The following is a 17,679-nucleotide window of genomic DNA, read 5'->3' on the forward strand; positions in this document are numbered from 1 at the left end:
AAAAAACCTCCAAAAACTTGCAAACATCATGAACATCTTCCCAATCATTTGCCTCAGGAAAAAAGCTGAGAAATAAACCATTTTCCTTAGCATATCTAGGCCACACTTATCTGTAGTGGTATGCAATGGACAACATCAGCCAAGTTGAGTTCCACCTTGTCTTGGTATCCAACACTTGCATTTTTCCTTCAAGTTGCAACTCATCAATAAACTTTTTGAATTCTTAGCATCTAGTTTCAGAATTCATCAAGTATTTGACACATTCCCAATCTTATCAATAATCACCTTAATCATATCAAGACCATCCTGCACCAACTAATTTAAGATATGTGCACAACACCTTACATAAAACAGTTTACCATCTAATGGTAAATTTCTCCTACCAGAATAGTCCTTCTTCAATCTAGCAATGCAATTATCATTGACACTATCATTATCTATAGAAATTGAAGCCACCTTATCCCTTATTCCCCAATCACCCATCAACTTAATCAACTCCCTACCCAAAACCTCCCCAGAATATGATGGTGGCACATTCTTAAAAGATAAAACTCTTTTGTGAAGCTGCCATTTTGAATTAATGAAATGACTAGTCACAGTCATATAACCTACCCTCTGTTCACCTGACCACCACAAGTAAGTAGTAAGACTGACCCTATTAGTCAAAGCCATAGACATTTTCATCTTAACTCTCTTAGCCTCATAAAATTATTCACAATCAAACTTAACTTGTTGGTTAGTAATCTTTTTATACCATGAATAAATCTCTCTTAGAAACTCATTAAATATAACACCTTCCATAACAGAAAAAGGAAATTCATGATCTAGAATCAGATGTGCTGCAATTTCTCTAACCCTAGCATGATTATATGTCCAGGTTGCCAAACTAGGAGTATTATTAATATCATCTATGTTTAACCTAGACTATGCAACCTCTTTGTCATTATTACCTTTCAGTCTCGACTTTCTATGAATACAAGCTTCTAAATGTTTCTTACCATTAGAGGTACTTTTCCACTTCGTATCATATATGTAAAGCTTACCATACCATCTGTACTTCCACTTCTTAATGCCATCAGGTCCTTCAATAAGCACCATTTCAATATGAACAACATATTTTTTTGGGACATAGAGCTTTACCAAAAGCACTTATCTGACTCTGAGAACTCTGATCTTGGTCAACTTGAGGGGTTCACCCATCAGTATTGGTAGTATTTTGAGTAGTAGTATTTTCAGTGGGGGTATTTTGAATAGTGTTATCAGTTGGAACTGGAAGCTCCAAATCAATCATCTCACCAATCTCTAAGTTACCTCCATCAGTTGTCTCCTCTTCCCCAATGTCACCAAACAACATATTAATATCAATCACATCATCCATGGTTGGAGTCAATGAGGAATCTTGAAAAGACATGGAAGAAAATACAATCAATCAAATAATAATGTAATAGGAAATTAAAACAAAACTCAGCAACAAAAGCCCTACTTTAATAAGAACATAACACAAACAATTATTCAAACCCTAGAAAAACCTTTATTATGACCAAAACTCAGCAACAGAAAACCCTAACCCTTTATTATTATTAATCAAACATGAAACACAAAAATCAAGTCAAAATTATAACATGCATTTACAAACTCCCAAACAATCAAAATATTTAGGTCAGAAAGTAACAAAACATTTTAGGTAAAAAAAAGAAGGTCAAAACTGAAACATGGTAATAAACGATTCATCAAATCAAACATACAAACATGGTAAAGATAAAGAATAATATAAGAAAAATAACAAAGAGAAAAGGTTGAATACATTACAAGTTTATGGAAGCTTTGAACAATTAATTCTAACTCTCTCTAAAACAGATATACTCAACACCCACGAAGAAAAGAAGAAGAAGAACACGTAAAATCAGTAACACTACACTAAAGTATTTGGCGTGAGCGTGATCGGAAAGAGAGGGGGGAAGAGGAGGTTGTCGGAGGAAGGAAGGAGAGACTTGGGGAGCGTAACTGAAGGAGTGGAAAAAGTGAGGAAATGAAATGAAAACAAAATTTATATTATTTGTTTCGGTCACTCATTGGATAATTGATCCGGATCTTCATACGAGAACCATATTAAAATTTTATCCATTACCGGTTCATGCCTTGTTTCGGCCGGTCCAATGGGCCAGGTCTACCGATATGTATCTCTCGAGTGGATCTCAGTTCCTAAAGCTTAAAAACAATCTTACTCAACACCATTTTCCTACACAAACACGGTCCCACCTCAATAAAGTAAAAACACATCAATCTCTTGATATTTACTTAATAACACACAAATTAAAATATGACGCAACTTTGTTAGAATATTTTATATTTAAATATTATTTAATTATTATATTTTAATAATTATTATGTGGAATATATTTTTATATATATTATTAGTTAATTATTAAATTAAAATATTTAATTAATTAAGTGATCAAATAAAGTTAAAAATTTTTATTTAATAATTATTTAATTAATCAAGTTTATATGAGTTCAAATATGAATAGATGTTAGGATGATCATTTCGAGATAATAGGAACCATAATTGACCATCACCCTATATATAGGATTTGGCCCCTTATATAACGTGCATAAACATTATTATCTTTTCTTTCTTCTTCCCATTTGAAGAGTGTTAAAGACATTAAAAATATCAATTGAGGAAGATCCATAAGCCAACAAGTGTTAATCACTTGTCTTTACACTTTTAAGTTTTCGGATTATCTTTGTCACTATCTAGAAAGTTTTCTCCTTGCATTCGTCTAGTTATTCCTATAATCCTCGATAGAACAATGTGTCGTAGATTCTAAGGTTGTGTTTATGTATGCTCTTAAGTTTGTTTTGCTTCTGTCTTAAATTATAATTACAATTTTAATCTTTGTATTTGAGCATGTCTTATATATATATATATATATATATATATATATATATATATATATATATATATATATATATATATATATATATATATATATATATATTAGTTATTAAATTAATTCTAACAAATGGTATCAGAGCAAGTCTCCATGTTTAATTTATTGAAATAGTTTCTAATTAGTTTGTAAAATCATTTATACTTTTGTTTAGAATTTTTTTTCTTAGTAACTCGCTCGCGCCTTTTGTGAATTTTGAATTTATTTTATTCTTTACTAATTTGGTTCAAACAACAAATTTTTTATATGCTCTGTTTAATAAGAAATATTTTGAGTTTATAACTTATAACTTATAGCTTATAAATTCATATGATAATTTAGACATGTTTGGTAACGGTCTTTTCATCACGAATTTATAGCTTATTTTACTAGCTTATAGCTTATTTTCCATAGGCTATTTTAAATAGTTTTTAACTTTTAGCTTATCCTTATTATTTTAACAAAAACTCACTTTTATCCTTTATAATTTATTTTAATTTAAAATAAAATAATTATGTATTAAATATCTTTTTTTGTTATTTTGTATTTATAAGTTAATTGAACTGTTAATTTTACCAAACACTTCGATTAGCTTATCAACTATCAATCTATACTATCAATTATAAGCTATAAGTTATCAGTGATCAACCATCAGTTATAAACTATTAGCTAACTTATCAGCCAACTGTTATTTTTATCAAACAGACCCATAATCAGGTATGAATTTGGTTTAAAGAAAAATTTATTAATTTGTTAAAACTACATTTAAATTTCATATTGATTATATAATATTTTAAAATCTCATTTTGCAAAATATATGCATCAATTTGTTTAGTGATTTGTTGAAACCAAATTTATTCAAAAGTTTTGAAAATCTCAATTTTTATACATTAAAATATTTCATATTTCACTGAAATTTTAGTTTTTCTTTTTGAGAGTAAGAATTTTATATATTTCAAAGTGACAATATGCAGTATATATTAAATTATTTCTTTGCTTTGGAATTTATATATATATATATATATATATATATATATATATATATATATATATATATATATATATATATATATATGCTTATTTTGATTTGATATTATTTTTGTTTTATTTAGATTTTGGTATTTTCTGTTGGTGATTTTAGTATCATCAATGTATTTTGGTAGTAATGTGATTTACTTTAGGCCAAAGCAATTATACGTTAAGTTTGAAACGAGTTAGGGTAGTGCGGAGTGCACGCTCGTCGAGCCAAACGTGTAATTGAATATGAATAATAGAAACCGGGTTCCAAGGGGCGTAACAATTCGTTTAAATAGTTGCACCCTTTCCCAACGGACATAACAATTCGTTTGAATAGTTGCACCCGTTCCAACAGACATAACTGTTTTCCGAAAAGGTGTGTCTGTTCGTTTCTATCATTGGTCTCCTATATAAGGAGTCTTTTGGTCTCGATTTGGAACACGAAATTACATACTTCCTCTCTACATTCTGATCTGTTCTCTATTGTCAGAAACAGATTGTTCTTCAAGAATTATCCCCGCAAAGATTTCGTGAACCCAGACAAGAATAGGGTCGAAATACTTTGTTCGGAAAGTGAACAAACACGATTCTTGAAGATATCCAGGATTATCACACCTATATCTAACAAACGAACAAAGTATTCTTTCTGATAATCATGGCTGGAGGAGGAAGCACCGTCAAGGAGATGACTAAAAGTTTCGAAAAATTGGACAAGTTTCAAGAACAATAATCGACAACATAAATTCGGGTTCAAGCATCAAAGAATGAACTACTATGTCGTGGACACATTTTGAACACGAGAAGAATCACTATTATGAATCCGGGTACGTTTTATATTTCTCATAAAAATTCATAAAACTATGAAAATTATATTACCAATATTAAAATTGAAAAATATTTTTGTCGAATTGGTACCGGAACAAATTACCGTTATTATGATTTTCCAAATTTTCGGTGATGATTAAGTGATAAGAAAGTATTTTAAAATAATTGATGTGTGTATTTGTTCATTTATATTTATAATATGTATCCATCGTGGTTTCAAGTAATTGTGGTTTCATGTATATGCTGCACAGTAACAATTACAAAGCACTACAAGTATGAAGTGCATAGATATATTAATAGAAGTAAACATGCATAGTTAAAATACATGAATACAATTATAGAATAAGCACAAAAGAAATTGCAGAGAAATATATGCAACGAAACATGTTTTATATTTACATGTTTAAAAGCAACAGCGTAAAGGCAACAATTCTCTGTTTTGTCATTATTATGCATATAAAATTCTTTTGAAAAAAAAAAAAAAACTTTTTTTTAATGGCCTCTCTGTTTCGTGAATATTGTGTATGTACAGTTTTATACAACGGTTTGTCGTATTGATCTGAAACGATACATGAATCATATATAATGTGCAAATTGAAACGGTGCATAAGCATTCATGAACCTCTTTGTGATTTCTATTTGTAGAATAATTTATTAATTTGTGAATTTGAGTTTTCAAAAAGGAGATCATTGCAATTGAATTGACCTTTCAATATACAAACATGAATGTTGAATTGTATTCTAATATTAAACGAAATAGAGTGAAATATATTACATCTATATTATACATTTTTAGAGGCATATACATACCAATCGAAGTGTATAATTCAATATCATAACTAAGTTGCTTCATAGATTAAAAAAAAAAATGTTAATTATTAAAATGGTCTTATTAAAGTTTGTGATTTTTTTTAATTAAACATATGAGTAATAATTTAGATGATATATGTGTATAACATGGTTGTGTTTAATAAAATTCATTATTACAAGACATATAAAATGGTTTATGAATTTTTGATTTTGGAGTGTAATGTAACTATTCAATTCGGAGAAGTTGAATTTGGAGAATCTTATCGCGGAGGATAAGGAATTTGTGATTCACACAAATAAGGAACCTTGTGAGGAAGCTTCTCCAAGGATTGTTGAAAATAAAAATCTAAAGTTCGTCAATGATTGTTGAAAAACAACTTGAACTTTGAATTGGCAGAAAGTCTAAAAGGCTAAGGATTTAGGACCGAACAAAATCGATTGTCGGCATATTTCTTGTATTCAATAGAAGAAAAATGTGAGAATTTTATCCTTAAGATTCTAATTATTCTTCAAGTCGAAGATGGTCCTAAGATTTAAAATGAAGAGGTAACTTCAAGGGACTTCTTTTAGAAGGATGTTATCCAAGACAAAATGGATTCAACAATCTCAAACCATACTTGGTTGGAAACAAGTGAGTGTTTAGAAGGAAGTATCATAAAGATGGTATACTAAACACCTACAAGTCTAGATTAATAGCCAAGTGTTTAGACAAGGAATGTGTTAATTATTTAAACACATATGCACTAGTAGCAAGGACGGCAACAATTAGAGTATTGTTTGCATTAGTTTTTGCATGAACTTATAGTTCATCAAAAGGATGTCAAAAATGACATTCCTAAAATGGAGATTTCGATGAGGAGATTTACATGGAGAAATCAGAAGGTTATATACTTTCTACTGATGAACAAAAAGGTGTACAAGCTTGTTAAAACCTTGTATGGATTAAAACAAGCACCAAAATAATGGCATTAAAAGTTTGACTTTGTCATTGTAAGATTCTCCGATTAAGGAGGAAACTTAAAATTAAAGAGGAGACACACAAGTTAGGGGGAGAATTCTCAATATTATCAAAACAAGAATTCAAAGAGTATGTCATCATCAAAAAGGGGGAGATTGTGAAGAATATATCTTATATTTAGTTTTGATGAAGACAAAGGTTATCAAAGAAGAAAAGGATCAAAAGTGTCATGCACATCAATGATGAAGTTTATCAAAAAGTTTTAGCAAAGAAATTCAAGTGAAGAATTTGAGAGAAGTGAGCATAACTAAGGTACTCATTGCAATTTATATTATACTATTTTAAGTTGCTCATAATTTTATCTCTCACTTCATCTAAAAACCTTCTTGCATCATCATGCATGATTATCTAAAAACCTTCTTCATTTAATTCTTGTGATAAGTGTTTGTACATAAAGTTGTGTAAGAATATTGTGATATTCCTTTGTCTCTATGTTAATTACATATTGATCATTATCAAAAAGATGAAAGTCGATGGTACAATTGACAAGTTTAAAAGCTAGATTAGTTATCCAAGGCTTCGGACAAAAAGAAGGGATTATTTCGATACCTATGCTCCAGTTGCCCGTATCACTACTATTAGATTGTTGATTGCCTTGGCGGCTATTCATAATCTAGTGATTCATCAAATGGATGTCAAAACAGCATTATTGAATGGTGATTTGGAAGAAGAAGTGTATATGAAGCAACCTGAAGGATTTGTAATGCATGGTAATAAGCACAAAGTGTGTAAGCTAGTTAAGTCGTTGTATGGGCTGAAACAAGCTCCGAAGCAGTGGCATCAAAAGTTTGATGAGGTTATTTTGTCTAATGGTTTCATTCTAAACCAAGCTGACAAATGTGTATATAGCAAATTTGACACATCCGGTAAAGGAGTTTTCATTTGTCTATATGTTGATGACATGTTGATCTTTGGCACCGACCAAAATCAATTTGATAAAACAAAGAATTTCTTGTCGTCAAAGTTCTCCATGAAAGATATGGGAGAAGCGGACGTTATTCTTGGTATTAAGATTAAACGGGAGAATAAGGGGATTGTAATTATGCAATCTCATTACATTGAGAAAATACTTAAGAAGTTCAATTATGGAAATTGTTCTCCAGTAAGTACTCCCATGGATCCAGGAGAAAAGCTTATGCCAAATACAGTTAAACTTGTGGATCAACTCGAATACTCAAGAGCTATAGGCTCTTTGATGTATGCTATGATTAGCACTAGACCGGATATTGCGTATGCGGTTGGAAAGTTGAGTAGATTTACTAGTAATCCTAGTAGACATCATTGGCATGCGATAACTAGGATATTCAAGTACTTGAAGGGTACTATGAATTATGGATTGTCATATATGGGATTTCCTTCGGTGTTAGAGGGTTATTCGGATGCTAGTTGGATAAATAATGTTGAAGATTCATTCTCTACAAGTGGATGGGTGTTCTTGCTTGGGGGAGGTGCCATCTCATGGGTTTCCAAGAAGCAAACATGTATAACTAGTTCCACAATGGAATCTGAGTTTGTAGCATTAGCTGCTGCTGGTAAAGAAGCAGAATGGCTAAGGAACTTGGTATATGAGATTCCGATATGGCCTAAACCGATATCACCAATTTATATCTGTTGTGATAGTAGTGCCACACTGGCTAAAGCATATAGCCAAATATACAATGGAAAGTCTAGACATTTGGGTAATAGACATAGTATGATTAGGGAATTAATCATGAATGAGGTGATATCTATTGAGTTTGTTCGGTCGCAACAAAACTTAGCTGACCACTTGACGAAGGGGTTAGCAAGAGACTTAGTGAAGAAGTCGGTAATTGGGATGAGATTAAAGTCCATTTAAATCTATTAGTTATGGTATACCCAATTCCCTTCTAATACAGCGTTAGAAGCAGAATTCAATGAGGAAAGATCATAGTTAAAGATTGGAGCAATTGTGTTTATATTCCCAAGGTATGTGCTCAGACCTGCAAGTGATGGCTAGGTTGAAGTATATCTTCTTAATGGTTCTTTTGAAAAATTGCTAATGCAGGTGCAAGATTAAAAGGATCACCTATGTGAGCATGAAGTTTTGCCGCTTCAAGAAGCTTGGACTTAGCTTCCTATATGCTTATTAATGGATAAGGACACATGGCTTGTAAAGTGTCAAGTATGAATAGTAGAGTATTGTAAGAAACATATGTGTACTATATCTTTAGATATTCAAATGGATTGACGGGTTCAATCATTATGACACCCCGATTTTCGAATATTTGGAATGTGTATTTGTACTAAGATGAAAATTCAATCGTAAGACATTTTCTTCTATGCATTTGTTTGATCGTTATGCCTGAAAGTAAATCAAGGATTATACTAAAATGGGGGGAGTTTGTTGGTGATTTTAGTATCATCAATGTATTTTGGTAGTAATGTGATTTACTTTAGGCCAAAGCAATTATACGTTAAGTTTGAAACGAGTTAGGGTAGTGCGGAGTGCACGCTCGTCGAGCCAAACGTGTAATTGAATATGAATAATAGAAACCGGGTTCCAAGGGGCGTAACAATTCGTTTAAATAGTTGCACCCTTTCCCAACGGACATAACAATTCGTTTGAATAGTTGCACCCGTTCCAACAGACATAACTGTTTTCCGAAAAGGTGTGTCTGTTCGTTTCTATCATTGGTCTCCTATATAAGGAGTCTTTTGGTCTCGATTTGGAACACGAAATTACATACTTCCTCTCTACATTCTGATCTGTTCTCTATTGTCAGAAACAGATTGTTCTTCAAGAATTATCCCCGCAAAGATTTCGTGAACCCAGACAAGAATAGGGTCGAAATACTTTGTTCGGAAAGTGAACAAACACGATTCTTGAAGATATCCAGGATTATCACACCTATATCTAACATTTTCCAATTAAATATGTTAGTTTGAATAAAAATTTGTTTTTATTTTTTCTACAAGTATACCATAATTTATTTTGGGAAACAAATTATTCCATTGTCACATTTTGCACATATAAACGAAAAAAAAGTTATTTGTGCCATTTTGAAGTTGATTGGATATAGCATCATCAAACTGTTATAATTTAAATTTTAGAAATTTTTTATTTTGGAATTGTTTCTGTTGATTCTAGAACTATTTATTTAAATAATTATTTGGTGTATATGTGAATTTGTTGTGACATTTTTTAATATATAAATTATTACATTTATCGGATTTAAAATTAAATATTTAGCATGATTGTGTTTATATTTTAATTTAAAAGATAATTCGGCGAATCATTATTAAAATCAAATTTTATTTTTTCAATTTAATTTACAAAATACTATTTTTATCATATTATTTTAAAATAATGATTTAATATTTCTTTTAATTTAGAATATTATTATAGTCTTTGAGTTATGACTTGTTTGGAAATGTAACACTACAAGAAAATTGACTTTTTGTGACACTCAAAAAGTGTCACTAAAAGTCAATAATCCGTAGGTAAAAATCTTGCAGACATTGAGTGACGCCCACCCCTAGCGTCAACTATAAGGGGTTGTAATGCTACGGTATAATAAGTGTCACGATAGCTTTTAGCTACGGGCAAATATTTACATGAATGTCACTATATCATAGGTTAGTGTTACAAATATTTTTATTTTTACCTACAGTTTTTGTTTTTATAGGTGTCACTAGAACTCTATTAAATAATATTTTTTAATTTACCAAAATATAATAAAATTATAATTTTTTTTTATAATTGAAGAATATAATATTAAAATTAAATTACTCGATAAAATTTTTACAATACATTTTCTATTATTTCAATTTAAATATGACAAATTAACTTAATATTAAAATTAAACTATTATATCAATTTCAATTAAATTCAAATATTACAATATAGTAACAAAGAATTTCAACTCCATTTTCTTATTTTCTGGCTGATTAAGTATAACTAGAAAGACCACTATTTTGTATGAATCTAATCAATGACCAAGTAAAATATTCAAGAGGATTCAACATAAGCACCAGAAGCACCAGCTTTATTTAGTGTAAACCCACGGGAAACGGTCCACTCGAAGTACCAGAAGCACCAGCTTTATTTAGTGTAAACCCACGGGAAACGGTCAGTCTTCGTAAACTCATATCCAAAAGAGCTTCAACACGTTTCTTAGAGAGATTGAGCCCTGCAAATGGATATTTTCATTCATATTAATAAGCTACAAGGTCCAATATATTTTCTATCTATTAGTGCTATATACTTTCTATCCGATACAAATATGGCATTGGTCCAATATATTTCTATAATAGTACTAGATTCATTTTGCCCTTGCGGTGTACATTTCTATGGTAAAGACAATTTCCTAATATAAGTGAAAGCAAGTGGAATACAACACCCAAAACTGAAAAGATGTGAAATTTGAAAGAAAGAACAAAGGGTACCTTAAAAGAGTGGGATTTGAAGGGTCTATTTGATGGCTTGAGTGTAGAGTGCAGCAACTTTGAGATACTTGCTGGATTGAAAAACTCGTTTCCTTGATTCCAGCATAAAGCAAAGGTTGTATGAAGTGGGGTTGCATGTCAGCATTTTGAAATAGGTCACTGGAAAATAATTTCACAAACACACAATTCAACAAAGAGAATAATAAAACATTAACAATAAATTAGACAAAAATTGTAATTCAAACAACATAAAAATCATAAGGATAGATAGATACCATGCTTTGCCTTGCCATGAACTCTGTAACACCCTTCTAAACCCCGCGGAAATTAATAAAATAATTCAGAGTAAAACATGAAAACAAGGGTGCCACAATTCAATTAAAAACAAATTATCATAAATCAATTGTCATGCTTCACTTAGGGGAAAATCATCCATTTAACAGAATCATGTTTCTATACAGCGGAACAATAATCAACAGATAAGCATAACATCATCCATGCAATATCTCACAAAATTACTCCAATAACAACAAAACAGAGTATCATCATCAACTCTAAACTAGCGTTCCCCCAGTGTTACAATATCAGAGCATGACACCGACACCATACTTAAACAAACTGGCCTATGAGCTATCCTCACCAGAGCCAAAAGCCGCTACTCGCCAATCTGAAATCATCAAAGTAAGGGTGAGTCTCATTCTCAATTAATCAATGTTATGCATTCATAAGCAACAAAACATCATAATATATCATTCACCCAATTTGTCATATATTCAGATTCACATCTATTATTCATCAATTCACACAATAATAGAATACATTACCAAAAGACAACACCATAACAATTACACCGTCATCAAATATTATAACATTGGACAATCTTCCATTCATGTTATAATTATACACAACAACCTAATGCAAATGCAACTATATGCATGTGGTACCAAACATGGGATAACCCATCTCACCGATCCACCACCATAAAGATTCGGCTACTTCTCTCACCAATTCCACACAATGGGAATTAGCTACCGCTGTCCCACCACCATAAGGGATACAGCCCACAACATGATTATGAAATGCATGTATCAACCATAACATGCTCATCATCAACATTAAACAACCAAATGTCATAATCATCAACCACCACGATAATCAATAGCCACACACAGTTATGCTATTTCTCAACCATAAATAAATACATATTTTACATCAACAATATATGTATATCAATTACCGTTTACAACCACGGCATCATAACAGATAAAACATTCACCACACAGTGCAACAACAATGACACCCCTCACAATCGTGTACCAAGTACAACAAATCAGCCCAACAACAACAGAGCATTTACATCATCATTCATCAAAACACATGATAACCATATTTACCATGAACAACATCCATTTTGCATAACAAGCAGAAGCAATCACATTATAACAGCACCCATCATTGCACATATTCAATTATGCAAACAACAAACCATTGCACCTCATCAAATATACAAAACAAGAATAAACCATATTTGGAGAAAACGATACTTTTCAAAATAAAATCAAGTTATTGTTGTTATATTTATTTTATATGGTAGAACATTCAATTTAAGGAACAACGTCCAAAACGGCGTCTAAAACGGACTTACGGTTTGAAAGTTACACATTTTTACATTTTTCAAAGAAAACAATTATCGCTACAGCACGCGGCGCCAACCGGGTTCGCGGCGCGAAACGAGAAAAACTTACGCCTTCGCGGCGCCAACACATGGACGCGGCGCGACCTGAGCGTATCACAACTTCCTGGTTTTCTGCCCAACGGTTCGCGGCGCAAACAGTGGTTCGCGGCGCGACCTGGCGATTTTGCAGAATTACGGGTCTACATTCAGACTCTGCGATTTCACATCCTTTTCACCCAAAAACGATTCCATACATCGCATACAAGCATATAATCATCGAATTTCTCATCACACATCATTATACATCAAAACAACACATCAATAACCAACAATCTATACAAATTCATCAATTATCCCAATTCATAACATACCTAACAATATCAAATCCCAATATACCAAATCGAATCGAATCATACGTTAATCCATCTCATTACCCATAATCACATAATAGAAATTAACCGGAAGAGTCCCCCCTTACCTTAGCCAAGGATCTTGATTAGCCCTCTTCCTCTTCTGTTCCTCTTTCACGTATCAGCACTTCTATTCTTCTGTCCTCTTCCACATCTATTTTCCTTTCTCTTATTCTCCATGCCTTATTATTTTATAAAATAACCTTTTAATTAGAATAGGGCCTTTACTAACATAACACCCCCTCTTTACTAACACCACACTTGGCCCAATAGCTCATCTCATAATTCTTTCTAAATAATTCCACCAAAATACCGAATAATTCCAAATAATAATTTAATTTCCGATTAAATTAAAATTATAAAATATGGGGTGTTACAACTCTCCCCCACTAAAAGAGTTTTCGTCCTCGAAAACATACCTCAAGTAACCAGCTCGTATAAGAGTCCTCCACCTGACCCTCCAGCTCCCAATTAACGTTACCATCGGTCAATCCCAATTAACATAACCAACAGGGAACATTTTTCATATATTCAAATCCCAATTCTTACGTCGCATTTGACCATCAAAAGTTGTACCACTCATTATATCTCTAAAAGGTTAACTACAATAGAACGTTGAGGCATAACCTATACAATACATTCAACAACTGAGAATTACAATTACACAATCCATAGTATGATCACACTGATCAACACTGCAGTAATGCATTCCATCTACCAAACATACCAACCTTAGACACACCTTTCCATCTAAGTGATAATGTAATACTTACATTTTTCATCAACCACTTCCTTCAAGAAACTCAATACTCGTATTCTTATACCATTGAATTCCAATTATCTGACTCCTCTTAAGTCACACCAGTAATTATCCAACACGTTACATTCCGCTTTTCCGCATTACTCTGATTACTCATCACAATCATCTATACCAAATAGATTTCCGAGTTTTACCTGATTCCGACTCTCTTTACTCCTTCGTTTCAAGGATCATTCTTTACCATCCATGGTACTAATCCACCACTCATCAATACTTACTCGCACTTAAAACCAAATTCCTGATTTACTTCATCTATTAAACATTCCAACCATCGGAATGAGTGCACACACAAGTAATTATAATCACGCTCGTCATCCTCGATACACCATTTCTTACAAAACAACTCGATTTGAGTTTCGCTCTTTTCTAAGAATTAAATCAATTTCTCCCTTCATAGAGTATAATTCCTCATTATATCTGGAATCTACAATAACCCCTTGACAACAACACAAAAATATCACAACGTCACATAGCATCAACTTTTCGTTTTAATTCCGCCGAATACGTACTCGTTAATTACGCACAACCATAATGACATATTCATCATCTCGGCAATTATTCAAAGGAGTTATAATTCTCCGACACGACATCCTTACATCCACTGAATTCTAAATCCAACATATAGATCAATACATATTCTCTATGTAGGCTTCCGACATATTAATTCTTTACTTCCCGCGAGTAGTACTCATAACACTACTCCTCATCACAATTTTGCTGCGCGACTCCGATTACCCATCTTAAGTCATCATCCACCATGTCGCACTCTTTCATATTCACTTCTTCATAAGCTCACACAACATAGTGAGTGATTATTCTCACGGCTCAGTATCCATCACATCTTAAACCATTAAGGTAACAAAACAAGCTTATCTCTTCTATATGATTTCATCTACTACCAACAAGAGATTTAGGGTGATCAAGTCCTAAATTTGTCAATATTAGTTGAAAATCATATTTAAGCATAAACCGTCGTTACTACATAATAGTGTCCATTTTCCGAGTTTGCACCCAAACTCATTAACATCGTCATAGCCCAATAATTCACTACGGTGTCCTTCTAGGATATCCTTCAGAAGCTCATAACATCAGTTACACAAATCCAATCACTCAACCTCATTACATCATTAGCACCGACATATTTAAAGACTTCCTACGCAACACAATAGCACAACATTCATAACTCGTGGTTTTAATCCAAATTCTATTACATCCTTCACGTCCAATTATCATCCCACTCGGAATCTCAACAAAGTCTCCCTCACATCAACAATGTTAGAAATTCCCTACAATCCTTCTTTTATACTTATCGTTACCTTGCCATCACAAATACGATTCCAAGGGTTCTAAAGTTTATTCCATCTTTGCTACTAATTCAATCCTCACTAAAATCCATCGGTACTCAATCATATTTATTACCGAATATCTCATCGACTTATTCATCAACAACATGTCTTACTCAACTTCGTTTCGAACAATCACGGTAGTAGGCATTCTTATTCAACAAGTTTCACACTTCCATAACCGACTTCAGAACCTCTCCTCATAGGGTCACTCTACTGTATTTATAACTCTTCCATAAATTAGAACACAATCCCTCCTCCTCGTAGGTTCAAACGGCACATTAATCCGACACTCGAAACCCAAGATATGAATTTTCCAATCATTGCCCGAAAAATGCAACACCGACATCATGCAGCGACACTCTATACGATATATCCAAAACTCCTCAATTGGTAGATTCAATTCTTAAAATCACTCCTCAACAAACCTGTTAATTGTTCCTTCGATCCTTTCAATACTGACACTGACATCCCGTGCCGTACCAACAAACAAGTCCAGTTCTAAGAGCACGCGTAACCACAACTTCACTTCTTTCCAACGTCATCCTGTCACAATTAAATATGTTACAGCTGCTGCAACTATTTTTATAGCAAAGTTCATCTCGTTAGCTTTCCGACGCTCCAAACGGAACTCAAATCGGATGTCCAGAACTCCAGTTATGAATTTTCGAAGTTCCGCAGCTATTCAGCAATTTCCCTGCGTTTTGCATACGAAAATCTCACTCCAAAACTCATTCTCTTCAACTCGATCACATTCCAAACAGCCCCTTATCGTATCTCTTCACTTCCAAACATCCTTATAACTTAAGCGACGCATTCCCCCGCCGAAGTCCGCTTTCCGCAACATCACGACAACAATCCTCCTTGCAAACTCGTAACTGAACCTCTTCCGAGACGCAAGGCTACTCAACTGACAATTTCGCAGTACACCAGCAGAGCTGACACATCACAACTCAATTCCCAGTGAAGTCTTAATTCCAAGTCACCTTCAACTCGGGAAACAACAACTCCGACAACGCTTGCACTGTTTCCAACAACAGCCTACTGAATCAATCTTCTTCAACTGAAACATAACCGAGAAGCGAAGCTTCTCCCCCACTTGTTTCAATCCCACACCTGCAACAAACAACCAAGTACCGACAGTGATTCACTCACATGTCGCATACCAAGGATTAAAAAATGCCGACAGTATTCAACCGTCGTGCAACTCAACTGACTCAACAATTGGCCGGACGGACCGACCTGCTCTGATACCACTATTGTAACACCCTTCTAAACCCCGCGGAAATTAATAAAATAATTCAGAGTAAAACATGAAAACAAGGGTGCCACAATTCAATTAAAAACAAATTATCATAAATCAATTGTCATGCTTCACTTAGGGGAAAATCATCCATTTAACAGAATCATGTTTCTATACAGCGGAACAATAATCAACAGATAAGCATAACATCATCCATGCAATATCTCACAAAATTACTCCAATAACAACAAAACAGAGTATCATCATCAACTCTAAACTAGCGTTCCCCCAGTGTTACAATATCAGAGCATGACACCGACACCATACTTAAACAAACTGGCCTATGAGCTATCCCCACCAGAGCCAAAAGCCGCTACTCGCCAATCTGAAATCATCAAAGTAAGGGTGAGTCTCATTCTCAATTAATCAATGTTATGCATTCATAAGCAACAAAACATCATAATATATCATTCACCCAATTTGTCATATATTCAGATTCACATCTATTATTCATCAATTCACACAATAATAGAATACATTACCAAAAGACAACACCATAACAATTACACCGTCATCAAATATTATAACATTGGACAATCTTCCATTCATGTTATAATTATACACAACAACCTAATGCAAATGCAACTATATGCATGTGGTACCAAACATGGGATAACCCATCTCACCGATCCACCACCATAAAGATTCGGCTACTTCTCTCACCAATTCCACACAATGGGAATTAGCTACCGCTGTCCCACCACCATAAGGGATACAGCCCACAACATGATTATGAAATGCATGTATCAACCATAACATGCTCATCATCAACATTAAACAACCAAATGTCATAATCATCAACCACCACGATAATCAATAGCCACACACAGTTATGCTATTTCTCAACCATAAATAAATACATATTTTACATCAACAATATATGTATATCAATTACCGTTTACAACCACGGCATCATAACAGATAAAACATTCACCACACAGTGCAACAACAATGACACCCCTCACAATCGTGTACCAAGTACAACAAATCAGCCCAACAACAACAGAGCATTTACATCATCATTCATCAAAACACATGATAACCATATTTACCATGAACAACATCCATTTTGCATAACAAGCAGAAGCAATCACATTATAACAGCACCCATCATTGCA

The 17,679-nt window shown here is 33.1% G+C and overlaps 1 long non-coding RNA gene across 1 annotated transcript; it reads right to left on the reverse strand.

Annotated features, from left to right (window-relative positions):
• Positions 1-10,382: 10,382 nt before the first annotated feature.
• Positions 10,383-11,309, reverse strand: LOC131612976 (uncharacterized). Its single transcript, XR_009287522.1, has 3 exons — positions 11,286-11,309; positions 11,011-11,169; positions 10,383-10,754 (listed from the first exon to the last, which is right to left on the reverse strand). It is a non-coding gene; the product is annotated as an uncharacterized LOC131612976 (long non-coding RNA).
• Positions 11,310-17,679: the final 6,370 nt, after the last annotated feature.

This window comes from Vicia villosa, linkage group LG1 (assembly GCF_029867415.1).
Source record: "Vicia villosa cultivar HV-30 ecotype Madison, WI linkage group LG1, Vvil1.0, whole genome shotgun sequence".
NCBI classification, from domain to species: Eukaryota; Viridiplantae; Streptophyta; class Magnoliopsida; order Fabales; family Fabaceae; genus Vicia; species Vicia villosa.